Source organism: Vanessa atalanta, chromosome 14, assembly GCF_905147765.1.
Source record: "Vanessa atalanta chromosome 14, ilVanAtal1.2, whole genome shotgun sequence".
Taxonomy (NCBI): domain Eukaryota; kingdom Metazoa; phylum Arthropoda; class Insecta; order Lepidoptera; family Nymphalidae; genus Vanessa; species Vanessa atalanta.
This window is the reverse complement of record NC_061884.1, coordinates 4,168,848-4,180,877: the sequence shown is the minus strand read 5'-3', so window position 1 is coordinate 4,180,877 and position 12,030 is coordinate 4,168,848. Positions and strand designations below refer to the sequence as shown.

The 12,030-nt window shown below is 30.6% G+C and overlaps 1 non-coding gene across 1 annotated transcript; it reads right to left on the bottom strand.

Moving 5' to 3' along the window:
- Positions 1-6,623: 6,623 nt before the first annotated feature.
- On the bottom strand, positions 6,624-6,696 carry Trnar-acg. Its single transcript has one exon. It is a non-coding gene; the product is annotated as a tRNA-Arg (tRNA).
- Positions 6,697-12,030: the final 5,334 nt, after the last annotated feature.

The window sequence follows — 12,030 nt, the reverse complement described above, 5'->3', positions numbered from 1 at the left end:
AAAATGTGCTGAAATAGAGATGTGACTTTTTGTTTTTTTTTTTTATCGTGTTTTGCTTTTGTGGTGCAATTCAATTATGGCTTGAAGTTATGTTGAAGCTCAGTAGTGGTTAATTGTGTAAGAAGAAGGCGGATGTTTGTTTTACTCGATCAAAATAAAAAAATATATAAAAAAAAACATTTGCGTTTTCCTTTTTTTCTTCACGACCAAGTGAAGGCCGGTTAAGGAACTTATTGTAATATTTAGCTTATAATCTTTTAAATTTAATTAAATTGACTTCTTCAAATAAATATTAACAACCATCATATTCAAATGACATTGCTCTGGATTTTATTAGATAAATATATAAAAAATATTAATAAAGCATAATTAGAATGAATGTTTGTAAATACAATCGATACAACTCTGGTTGTAAAATAATATATATTTATGTCAGACTGACAGTCTGACATAAATATTTTCCGCTATATAATATGCTTACATGACCCGTCGAATTTAAATTTAATTTAATTTCCCAATAAAGTATGGCATTAAGATTTGAAGGATATTTGGGAAATATTAGTCTAGGATTAGACTATCTAGTCTATAACTGATAATAAAACTAATAGTTCTCTATACTATATTTTTTTGTTTAGCTCATCTATAAATACAAATTATTCAATTATTTTGTAGTAACACTTACATACAGTATTGTTAATTTTTGTTTTTATAATAAAATAATTATTTGGAAGTTTTTTTTTAATTACGGTTTTATGCAACAGGTGCATGATTTACGCTAAGAATATCTCAACCAGGATATTCATACCAAAAATTCTTAAAAAATTTACAAATCACTTCAATATCCTGTCCTAATTGGTTTATTACCAACTAAATTAAGAATTGCATTTGCATCTAATATTTCAATAAATTCATAAATAAATCATATGAAAAGGTATTTTTGCTAAAATACATTTTTTTTTAGTTGTCTATATTTAAGCAAAAAATCAGTTGTACAATCTGTTTTTTGCTTTGGGGAGGCAAAGATCCATTTTCGATAGGTTATTGTTTTAGACAAAGTAGTCCCTATTTAGAATTTTAATTGTGTACAAAACTCTGTAACTAAGAGTGGGGATATATCCGAACGGTTTGAGTAAATTTCGTAATAACAAGTAACATCAGTCTCAAATGCAAGTTATTCCAATTCCAATTCCAATTAAATGATCAATAAATTAAAATATAGGTTTTTTCTAAGCTAGGTCTTTTAAATCATCAACATGCTTTTTTAAAGTTTCCTGTACAGAATGAATATAATGTAAGTTTATATTTTGGGCGATAAACTATTAGCACCAAAGTGCAAGTGCGGAAGGTAAGTACTAACTTATGACGATACGGTTACAATGTGCATTGTTGCATACGTGCATAATTTAGCACGCACAATATTAAGTCTTCTATGGGAGGTGTGGTGTGTGTTAATTTTTCAGTCAAAGGTCCCAAAAACTTTATTGCTTATTTAAATCTATCCTTAATAATATAAGACTTATGTTTTTCCGGTTCTTCTTTCGCATTTGTTTTTGATACGATAAACATTGATTTCTTTGTCAGAGTTTCAGTCTGAAATTGTTTGCTTACTCGGCCACAAAGGTTTTAGATGTTTCATTATTTTTTCCAGAACAATCCTAAATTCAACAGCCAACACAGACTGTATTTTACCTTCTTCTTGGTTCAATAATATTTCCGTTTGCAGGGAGGGTATTTTAAAAAATTTGAATCGTTTGTGTATTCGTTTGTGGATGTTACAGCCGTTGGAATGAGGAAATTCAAGAAGACTGAGGTACGTTAAGCCGTTTTGGGGATTTATTAAAATGCTGTTTTCAATTTAAACAAATAATCGACAATAATTTCGTTTTATATTTTTGTAGCCATTTATCATATGTCGTCGAGGAAGCGTTGTATTGACTGGTCGTCATTAGTTGCTGCTGGTTGAAGAAGCGTCAAGCATATATTTTTCTTTGAGTAACTTTTGAATGTGTTCTGTGCTCCATTTTATTGTTATTGGCATTTTGCTGACAAAGTTGTGACGGAGTTTGCCATGGAAATAATGGTTGTAAGAAAAAAGAGATTCATTCGATTATAGGTACAGGAACTCGCTGCGTTTCTGAATGAATAAATCGTCATCAGAGAAGACGTCTACGCAATTTTTTATGAGGAATTCACATTTAAGGATATCTGATGACAGTGACGAACGCGAGAAGATTGCTATAGCAACCTTCTGAATCATCTTATCGTTTCCCCATTATATATATCCTTTTCAATATCTGCTGTATGGTTTTAAGCCAAATTTGTATACATTTAACTTTTAACTAATTGTGATTTTAGGTCCAGAATAATTATTAATCGTAACACCTTCACTTTTGTTATTAATTATTATAAAAGATTTTAAAAGGTTTTAAACCTATAAAAATATTAATTTGTTTAAAATACTTCAGGTGTCTAAATATATAACAATATTTTAACTATGTATAATAGAAATAGTATATGCTTTAAACTTAGATTAAGATAAAAAGCCAAAATGTATGTATTTCCGCTCGTTACTTATTGCAAAGAAGTAACTCTTTTTTTGTCATAAACACTTTTAGTCCCAGAGGTGGCGGATACCCGTAGAACGATAGGACTATTGCAATGTCATATTAATGAGGAATTACTATGTATTCATATTTACCCCTCTGGATTGCTTCGTTGATCTAGTGGCTAGACATACGACCACAGATCTCGAAGACCTACGTTCAAACACTAGGTCGGGTTCGGTAATGGGTTTTCGAACGATATATTCACAGTAACAGTTTGAGTCTGGAACTTGCAAAAATGTACACTCCCGTGCCTCGGGAAGAACAGAATGCCATCCCATCGGATTATGAGAGAATATATGAATGATGATGATGGTGAATGAATAAAGAGTGCATATTTGCGCACACACTCTTTTTCTCTTATTTAATTTTAGGACTTTTGTCCTACACAGGTACGTCAGTCCCATTGTCCCTTCTTCCATTTGTTTAAATATTATTTAATATTAATAGCCATTAAATAAAATTCCAGGAGAATCCTAGCAGATTCGGATAAAGGATCTGATAGTAATCTACCAGATCCTTTATCTATATCTGAACAAATCCAACATCGAACAAACATGATTTTACATTAGTTAAGAGTAACTTTCTCTGATTCTGAAAGATCGATTTAAATGGTGTTATTGATTAATTGTAGAAGTCGGATGTCAAAAGACTTGACTATTTGGAGATAGAGCTTTGTCGACCCCTCTAGGTATATATGTCACCGTAAGATTACAAAAATCGTTAGATTACAATCTATCTCGTCACATTGTAAACAGAAAGATTACAATATAGCGAAAAATATTGCATTAAATTGCAATCATATTTCACAGTTCACAATATTTCGACAGATTACAATCTGTCTCGTCAGACGTCAACATGCTTGTGGTGGTGGTGACCGCTTACAACCAGTTTGCCCAATTTGCTCAGCCTGTCAGTCTACATAGGTAGACTATATAGATATAGGTACTGTATATAGATATAGATCTATATACATACATATAATAAAATTGGAGTGTCTGTTTGTAGTACTGAAATAACCGCTTTTTACTAAATGGATATGTATACACGGTACATATCAAAAATAAAGTTTTTTACAATTTTGGTCTGACTGTTTGTTCCGGTAATATCTCGAAAGGCTAGACCGATTTTGGCGAAACTCACTGGTAGATAGCTAATGTAATAAGGAGTAACTTCGGCTAATTTTATTTTAGAACTATATATAAAGTAATAATAAAGTCACGCTGCAGTTCAAATACTGTCGCGCTTGCCACCATTCCGTCGTCACGTCGGGTGCCTCCTACCAACGACTTAATATCACTAAAGCTTCAAAATACAGAATTAGAAGTAATACAAGAAGTACAAGTTGTAGTAAAATCTACGAACTGAACGATAACTTTTTTGTGAAATTCAATCGCGTGCGAAGTCGCGTGCACAGCAAGTCTTAAATAAAATACAAATATATATATATTTTTGGTTTGTAATATATATCACTGGCTTAATTTTATTATTTTTATTTGTATAATACTTAGACATAAGAATAACACAGGCTTACTTGATACATTTTAAAATTCAAAACGAGACTACAAAGTATGAACCCCATATCATTTGATTATATTATCAACCCTTTTTACTTAACGATACTATCATTGGTTATGAATATCATTTGTAGTATCATATTATCGAAACAAATGTCATGATTTAAATATCGCTATACCGCGATGCGATCGCTGATAATTTTCATGTTATTTGAAACTGATTTTAGAATAAAACGATTTTGTGCATGACAATTAATTTACGTGGATTTTAGGAATCTCAATGTTATGAAAACTCTTTAGAGCGATTATTTAAATTTAAAATAGCTTTAGTAATAATTTTAAATAAAATCAGTAGTTTTATACAGAATTTTATAAAAAAATATTTTATATAAATTTATACTTACGCTGGATTAATTTAAAATGTGTAAGTATAGTAAGCGGACCGGATATATTTTTTTTAATTGTCGTAATCACCGTTACTATTCCGGATTCCATATTATTTCATCCTTAGAATTGGTAACGTTTTACAAATACCTAGAGAAGCATTTGTAGCTTGTTGTTATTAATAACATAATAAAGATATTTAGCCATTCCATTACTTGCAGTAGCCTAAGTTCACGATCTAAGTATGTTATTGCACCTATATACAACTAGATAATAGTATCATTTCATTTCATCAGTATTGTTATTTGTGTAAAAATATTTATTTCCTGTTCAATATAATAGGTCGTTAAAGTAAATTAGTAAAAGTGTTGAACGGAGAACGGAGGAATCCAGAGGAACAATGAAATTGATACTCTATATATTTCAGTCGATAAAATATATACAATAATTTGGTTGATCAAAATCATATGATTCATTAGATTTATTTTTTGGAAGAATAAACTGCTCTACTAGAGATTTCTTTCTTACGCGTATGGACTTGGGATATCATAATAAATTTTATAAATATCCGTTGAAAATTACTTGTTCTTTATATTGGTCTGATATCTTTACAATATGTGGATAAAGTAAATATGTAATTGAAGGCATTAAAAGCAGAAAAAAAAAATATTTTTTTTAATTTACGTTTTAAGCTTTTATTATTATTATTTAATTTATAAGTATAAATTTTACATACATACATTAGACAGTATATTTATTTTAAAATGAATTTTAAGTGATGTTTTAAATAAGATTTTAAAAGCGCTTTGAAAACATTACACACTCTTATGCTTAATACGTACTCGTACTTAGCAAATTATCAGTGGAAGAGTTATTCATACTGAAAATACATGATTCTTATAACGTATTCGGGGAAAATTTTCCGCGAATATATAAGAGAAATGTCTCAGAACTACATGAGTAGTTTTAATTAACTCTCCGCTCTTTGGAATCAAAGTTTCGGAGTTTAAGAGAAGTTCCATATGTGCATCGTTTTGTATAAAGGCTTTTAATGTTGTTTAAGTTTTTTTATTTAATTATTTTTTTACCTTAACTAGTAATTATATCGTTAAGTTAATTGTTTAGTTAGTTTGACAACAACAATAATTATTATGAATTCGAACTTTGTTGACCATTTATTCATTTTTAATCATCAGATATTTCTTATCATAAGAGTTACGCTATTCCGTATTTTTTTTTTTATGGTATAGGGGGCAAACGAGCAGGAGGCTCACCTGATGGAAAGTGATTACCACCGCCCATGGACATTAACAACACCAGGGTGGTTACAGGTGCGTTGCCGGCCTTTATGAGTTCCGTATGAGTTATATATAAAAAAATATCAAGACCTTCGACAAGAGATTTATGTGCTCTGCGAGGCTAAAAATGTGAGCATTGTTACACTCCAGACTTCGGCTTCAGCGGAAATTTTCAACAGGAAACCCTATAACTTTTTATAGATTTGCTGGTCTTTGAGCTCAAGAAGACCTCTGGATATGAGACCTTAGAAACTAGCCCATAAACCAACGAGACAATCGATTCCTTTATATTAATTGGTCAAAAATAAGTTCACGATATGTCAATTTATTAAATTAAATATTATTTGCAAGTTTCAGTGTGATTGATATTAATTTATTGTGTATTGAGTTTAATATGAATCACATTAGGTTAAATGCCTTTTCTCACGTTTTCCCCAACTTTCGAATGGACGCACAGCTATAGAAAATAAACATATATTATATGATGTTGACTATATCCAGCAGACATTTCAAATATTTATAATATATCTTTCTATATATTATTATTATCACAAAAATGTATGTATATAATATTTCAGATATTCTAAATAGACTTTTTTATATATAAATTCAGCTATGAGTACGTAAAATGTATATGTAAATCGATTTTAATTTGTGATACGGAAAATAACAAAAACATTATTCAAAATCATTATGACACAATTACTATTTATTCTTTTTTCTTTTTGGTATATTGAAGTGATAAAAGGAGATCTTCACACTAGGAAAGCCATTAATTGAGCTTAATAAACCAAACATCATTTTTGTAAAATATAAGAGATCGACCCTGCCAGGATTCGAACCTGGAATCTTCTGATCCGTAGTCAGACGCGTTATCCGTTGCGCCACAGGGCCACATATATGGTTGTAACAAAAAAGCATCCATATTACAAATATTTAATATTCGATTTATATATTTTTCATATTATAATGTTTGAGTACTTTTATTTTGAAAAACATAAAATACTAAATAGTAATAAAAATGCTCCGTTGTAATTTAAAATCTCAATATACAGATAAAAATAATACATACTTACTAAAAATAGAATACAGTTCAATTCAATGAGTCCATAGACCGTGGCAAAGCATTTAATACGCTAGCCAATTAGTAGCGACTTGCGACGGTGAGACTTTGACTAGACATGCACAAGGTTTTTTTTTTTTTTTTTGTATCATGGTTGAGTATTGCTGTTGGCCCTACTGGCCTTTACAGCGTCACCGAACGTTGGGGCGAGTGTTACGACTCTGCCTTAGAGTGAACCCTTTTGGGCTCGAGAGTGACGTTCGTCCTGAGGGTGTCTCCTATGAGATCGCACCTCGGCTCAGAACGTAGTCGGTGGGGAACGTAGTCGGTGGGGATGCACAAGGTTTTTTGGTCACCGTATTTATAGCCGAGCCGAGATGGCCCAGTGGTTAGAACGCGTGCATCTTAACCGATGATTTCGGGTTCAAACCCAGGCAGGCACCACTGAAATTTCATGTGCTTAATTTGTGTTTATAATTCATCTCGTGCTCGGCGGTGAAGGAAAACATCGTGAGGAAACCTGCATGTGTCTAATTTCAACGAAATTCAGCCACATGTGTATTCCGCCAACCCGCATTGGAGCAGCGCGGTGGAATATGCTCCAAACCTTCTCCTCAAAGGGAGAGGAGGCCTTTATCCCAACAGTGGGACATTTACGGGCTGCTTATGTATGTATGTATGTATGTATTTATAGACCAGTGTTCTAGATGAGCTTAATTTGAAAACTAGAGAGCCTATGAATATGTGTAATTTAAGATTCGAAGCCCTCTGCATTGATTACGCCTTGTTAATACTGAAACCTTTGTTGTCCTATGGCTCTGAGACAGTGGCTCCCTCGCCCTTCTCATAGCATTATACAGAAACGCAAAACGACGACCCTTGATAGTACATATATACATATGAAGTATGTCTGTATGACGCTACTAACTCCATTATTGATCTTAATATCAATTGTACTAAATATATGTAGTAGACTTTGTATCTTTTTTTGGCTGTCATTTGACTAAAAAAATAATGAAATTAAATTTGTCCAAGTGAGTTTAAGTTAAATAATAACACAGTGCAGTTGCTTTTCGACTCTACTTTCATACTTGACTGATTGGAATAGAGATGTACAATACTATTTTGTAGTCATTACTACGTTCAATCTCTCTATTACGAATAAAGTTTAATAATATTATTGTATCTCAATTATTATTAGACTTACCTTTTCTTAGTTTAGGTTCTTGAGGATATATATTTTAATTTATTAAACCACCAGTTTATATTGAGTAAGAAAAATGTTTATTAAACTCAGTTTACATTTTTCAAAGTTATCGAGGTCGAACACAAATGGTCGAATTTATAATCGCTTTCTTTTGAAATAGGCTAATATTGTCCTTTCATATTATAGCCCTAAGCTTTGCTTCGAATATTACTATTTTATATTATTGATTTTAGTATTTTTACAGATTTATAAGAATTGATAACATTAAGTGCTTAAATATATACAAATATGAATTAAAAATAGTTACTGTAAAAATCTTGACCGCGTGGAATGGTGGCAAGAATGCTAGCAGCATTTCCCCGTTGAATCGCAATTCCGATCCTCTGAGCTAAAAACGAACCAGCCCTCCTGTCACCAGTGGAGGCAATAAGGCGAGGTGTTATACTTTTGATGAAGATTTTTGCACCATTACTCCAAGGGCCAAGTGTTTCGACGGCAAATAATAATTTATTAGTATTCAAAATATTAACACTTATATATAATATAACACTTCAAGTAATATTTTGCAGTTATTTCCATTAGAATAAATTTAATTAGGTTAAAAATAAGAACACACGTATCAATATATATAACTAATTAACATGATAGATATAGGATGTTAAGAGGAGTAAATATTAATAGTATACTGGAAATGAATGTAAGTACTGCTTGAATAGTTAAGTTTTCCCGAATCCATTACTTCGATTAACCATTAAATGTTCAAAGAAATTGATAAACTATAAATATAAACAAAAAGTTCGTAATATTTGGTAGAATTTAGCTTCTTAACAAGGTTTTACCCGTAATAAAAGTTACAACTTCGCCGCCTTACAATCTTTCTCAATAAAATTGATATTTAACGCAAAAAATATATTTCTCTAGACATTCTAAAGGATAATATTGATATTATCGCTTTTAAACAAATAACCAAACTTCTTAGCTTTGTATAATTTTACAGATAGTTCGGATTGTGTTATAGAAAATCAGTAACAATTGGTGACATTTGTTGGGACATGTGTCGGTACCGCCTCCTTCCACCCCTTACGTTAGTTCGATTTATGAAGTATATTATATTGGTACAGCAAAGAGGTCGAAAATTATACGTCTTTCATCTGTTATTTCAGCCACGTGTCAGATAACGTTCGAATTTTGATACCTGATAAATTATAACTTAAAATTGAGATGAATATAATGCTGCCTTCTTCTAATATTGTTAGAATTTTGACCACAGACCGAAGGCTAATTTTTATAATAATTCATTGTGTTTGTGAAAATTTTAGGATATTAATTGCACTCAAGGATAAATATCTAATAGTGAAAACATTTTTGGAATTGGATCATTACCCTATTTATTAAAAACAAATTTTACCTCATGTCAAAGTGTAGATACGTAATTATTATTTTGTATTTATGCTTTTGTTTTTTTTAGCATCCATGATAGTAATAATTTTGAAATATAAATTAAAGTCGTACTCATATTAAGTCTATAAGTTCCGGTAAAGCGTTAAGGATATTATATCAGACATATAGAATGTAGAATTTCTAAAGAACTAGAAAAGGTGGACTTGGTATTAATTGATTTGTATGCCATGCCATGATCGATTTAATGTGAAATATTTGACAAATATACTTTTTTTTTTCTTTTTGGTGCAAAAATTCTATATTATTTATAAAATGACAATTAAAAATTCAATAAATGATTACGAACCGATAGCGTTTAATTTGAAGATCAATAAATAATTGTAATGCTTCTATAGTGAATAAGTGTGAAATAACAAACTTAATTCATGAACTAAAATTAAATATGTCCATAAGCTAGCATAAATGTAGCAATCTTAGAGGAAAGGAAAACGTTGGTAGCTTGGACATGACTGTTTCCTGTGGATGGCCGCATCCGAGTTCCGAGCTCAGCTCTATATTTATCTACGTTTCTATAATTTGTAGTATGTTATATAATTTAATTTCTCTTAGGTGATATTATTTTATTTTACTTTGACATATATTATTCGCTCTTTATTTTCTATTCTTGTACATTATGGATACATCAATAAAAACTTTGTGGATTTTGTAATTAATCCATTGTACTAGTTATTAAAGAAATAAATATTCGATATTCAAACGAATCGTTTATGTAAATATAGATTATTATTTTTTAATAATCTCTCAAAATACACAGATAAAAAAGGTAAAGAAAAATGTACACGGATCGGCTTTGAAGCAAAATTGTTGAAGATTAATTTTCAAAATTCCTCGCAGTATGATGGTCCAATGATATCCCAGTAAGTTTCCCTGACTAGAAAGGGGTGCGTGGAGGGGGGTAATTGCTCGAGATGATGTTTAATAAGTTTTTAATAGCTGCTACGGGGCGGACGAGCCGTTTATCCGAACCCGAATATAACAGCTTCTTGGGATTATACACATTCTGTATTTTTTAAATATAAGTTTATGTATAAATATTTAACCTTATCTATTTTTATTTTTTTAATTTCGAGATATATTTTTTTTTTGAATAACTTATGTTTTTGCTATCATTGTTGCTGTTTCTTTTTGTTATTTAATTGTTTCCTTAGTTATTCTACTTATTCACTGAAAATACTAAACTGTATATACTGTGTGTATGTACCTGTTATATGTATTTTATAACATATATATTGTTTTTACAATGCTGAGTATACGAAAATAAATTTGATTTTTTGATCACCAATTAGGATTTTTATTGAATCCAATTAAATAAAAACTAAACTACGTGGGAGAACTTTGATATTAAGGAAATAAAAATTCGCAGATATTTTTAACTCTGTCGATTTATAAATTCAAAACATTTGACAATCTTTAAAAAATAAAGCATATTATTCAAGACAAGATTATATAGATGATATAAAAGCATGGAGCTAATACTTGTCGATTTTCAGACAGGATATATTACATATATAATTGTTTTTAGCTAAGCTAACTTTGTATAATAAATGTTAGAAAATTCTCCGTAGAATTTACATTCCGAACGGGTGGTAGCTTTACTTAACATAGTTCTGTTAAATAACGATTTAAATGTGCTCGTAAAAGCCTACTCGAATAAACATAATTTTGATTTTAGATAAAACGAAAACGTTTTGTTGATTGTTTTATGATTTAAATTTAAATATTTGATAATAGGTAGAATATTTGTAAGTATACAGGTAAATTAGTCAACGGTCATTGCAATAAGATGTAAATATGCTGTTAAGTTTTTATTGTTAATATATGGAAAAAACGATTCGAATTCCTCGCACTGCGGGACTGTACTAGAAAATCCACGTAAAATAGCAAATCACGTGCAAATCTCCTAAAAGCTTACCCTTTCCCGTTGCCGCGAAACGTTTGAGAGGTAATTTTATAATTCTTCCCTTTCCGCCCATTTTCTACCATTAAATATTTATGTTAGGTCCCCAGTTTATTAGGCAGGTTAATTGAGAAACGCAATTAATTATTTGCATGATGACTAGAATAGCTTATATTTTTCTCTCAAAACACTGTCGATCGCTTTAACGCCGATTTCATTATTCGACATAGTTCATTGTTGTAGTCATAACACAGTTGCAAGTAACTATTATGCTAATTGTGGTTTTGTTTTGTTATTTAAAAATGGGTGTGGTCCTCGTAGTTGTTGAATATAAAAGTCGATTGTTTGCAAAAATATTTTGACAAGAAAATTTATACCTAGCCCGCTGTCAAAATTACCGCCTAATTATGTGCATGCGTCGGTCCCCGCCTTCCTTTTATTTGAAATTAGAACGGTTTACTTTTTTATTGGTGACACGTGGTGACAGATTACATACGATTTTTTTTAAAGTTCCAATCTTATGTATGTTTCGGGAATGTTTCTGGTCGTAATTTAAAAACAAATTATGTTATAGAGTTTAAATCAATATTAATCGTACTA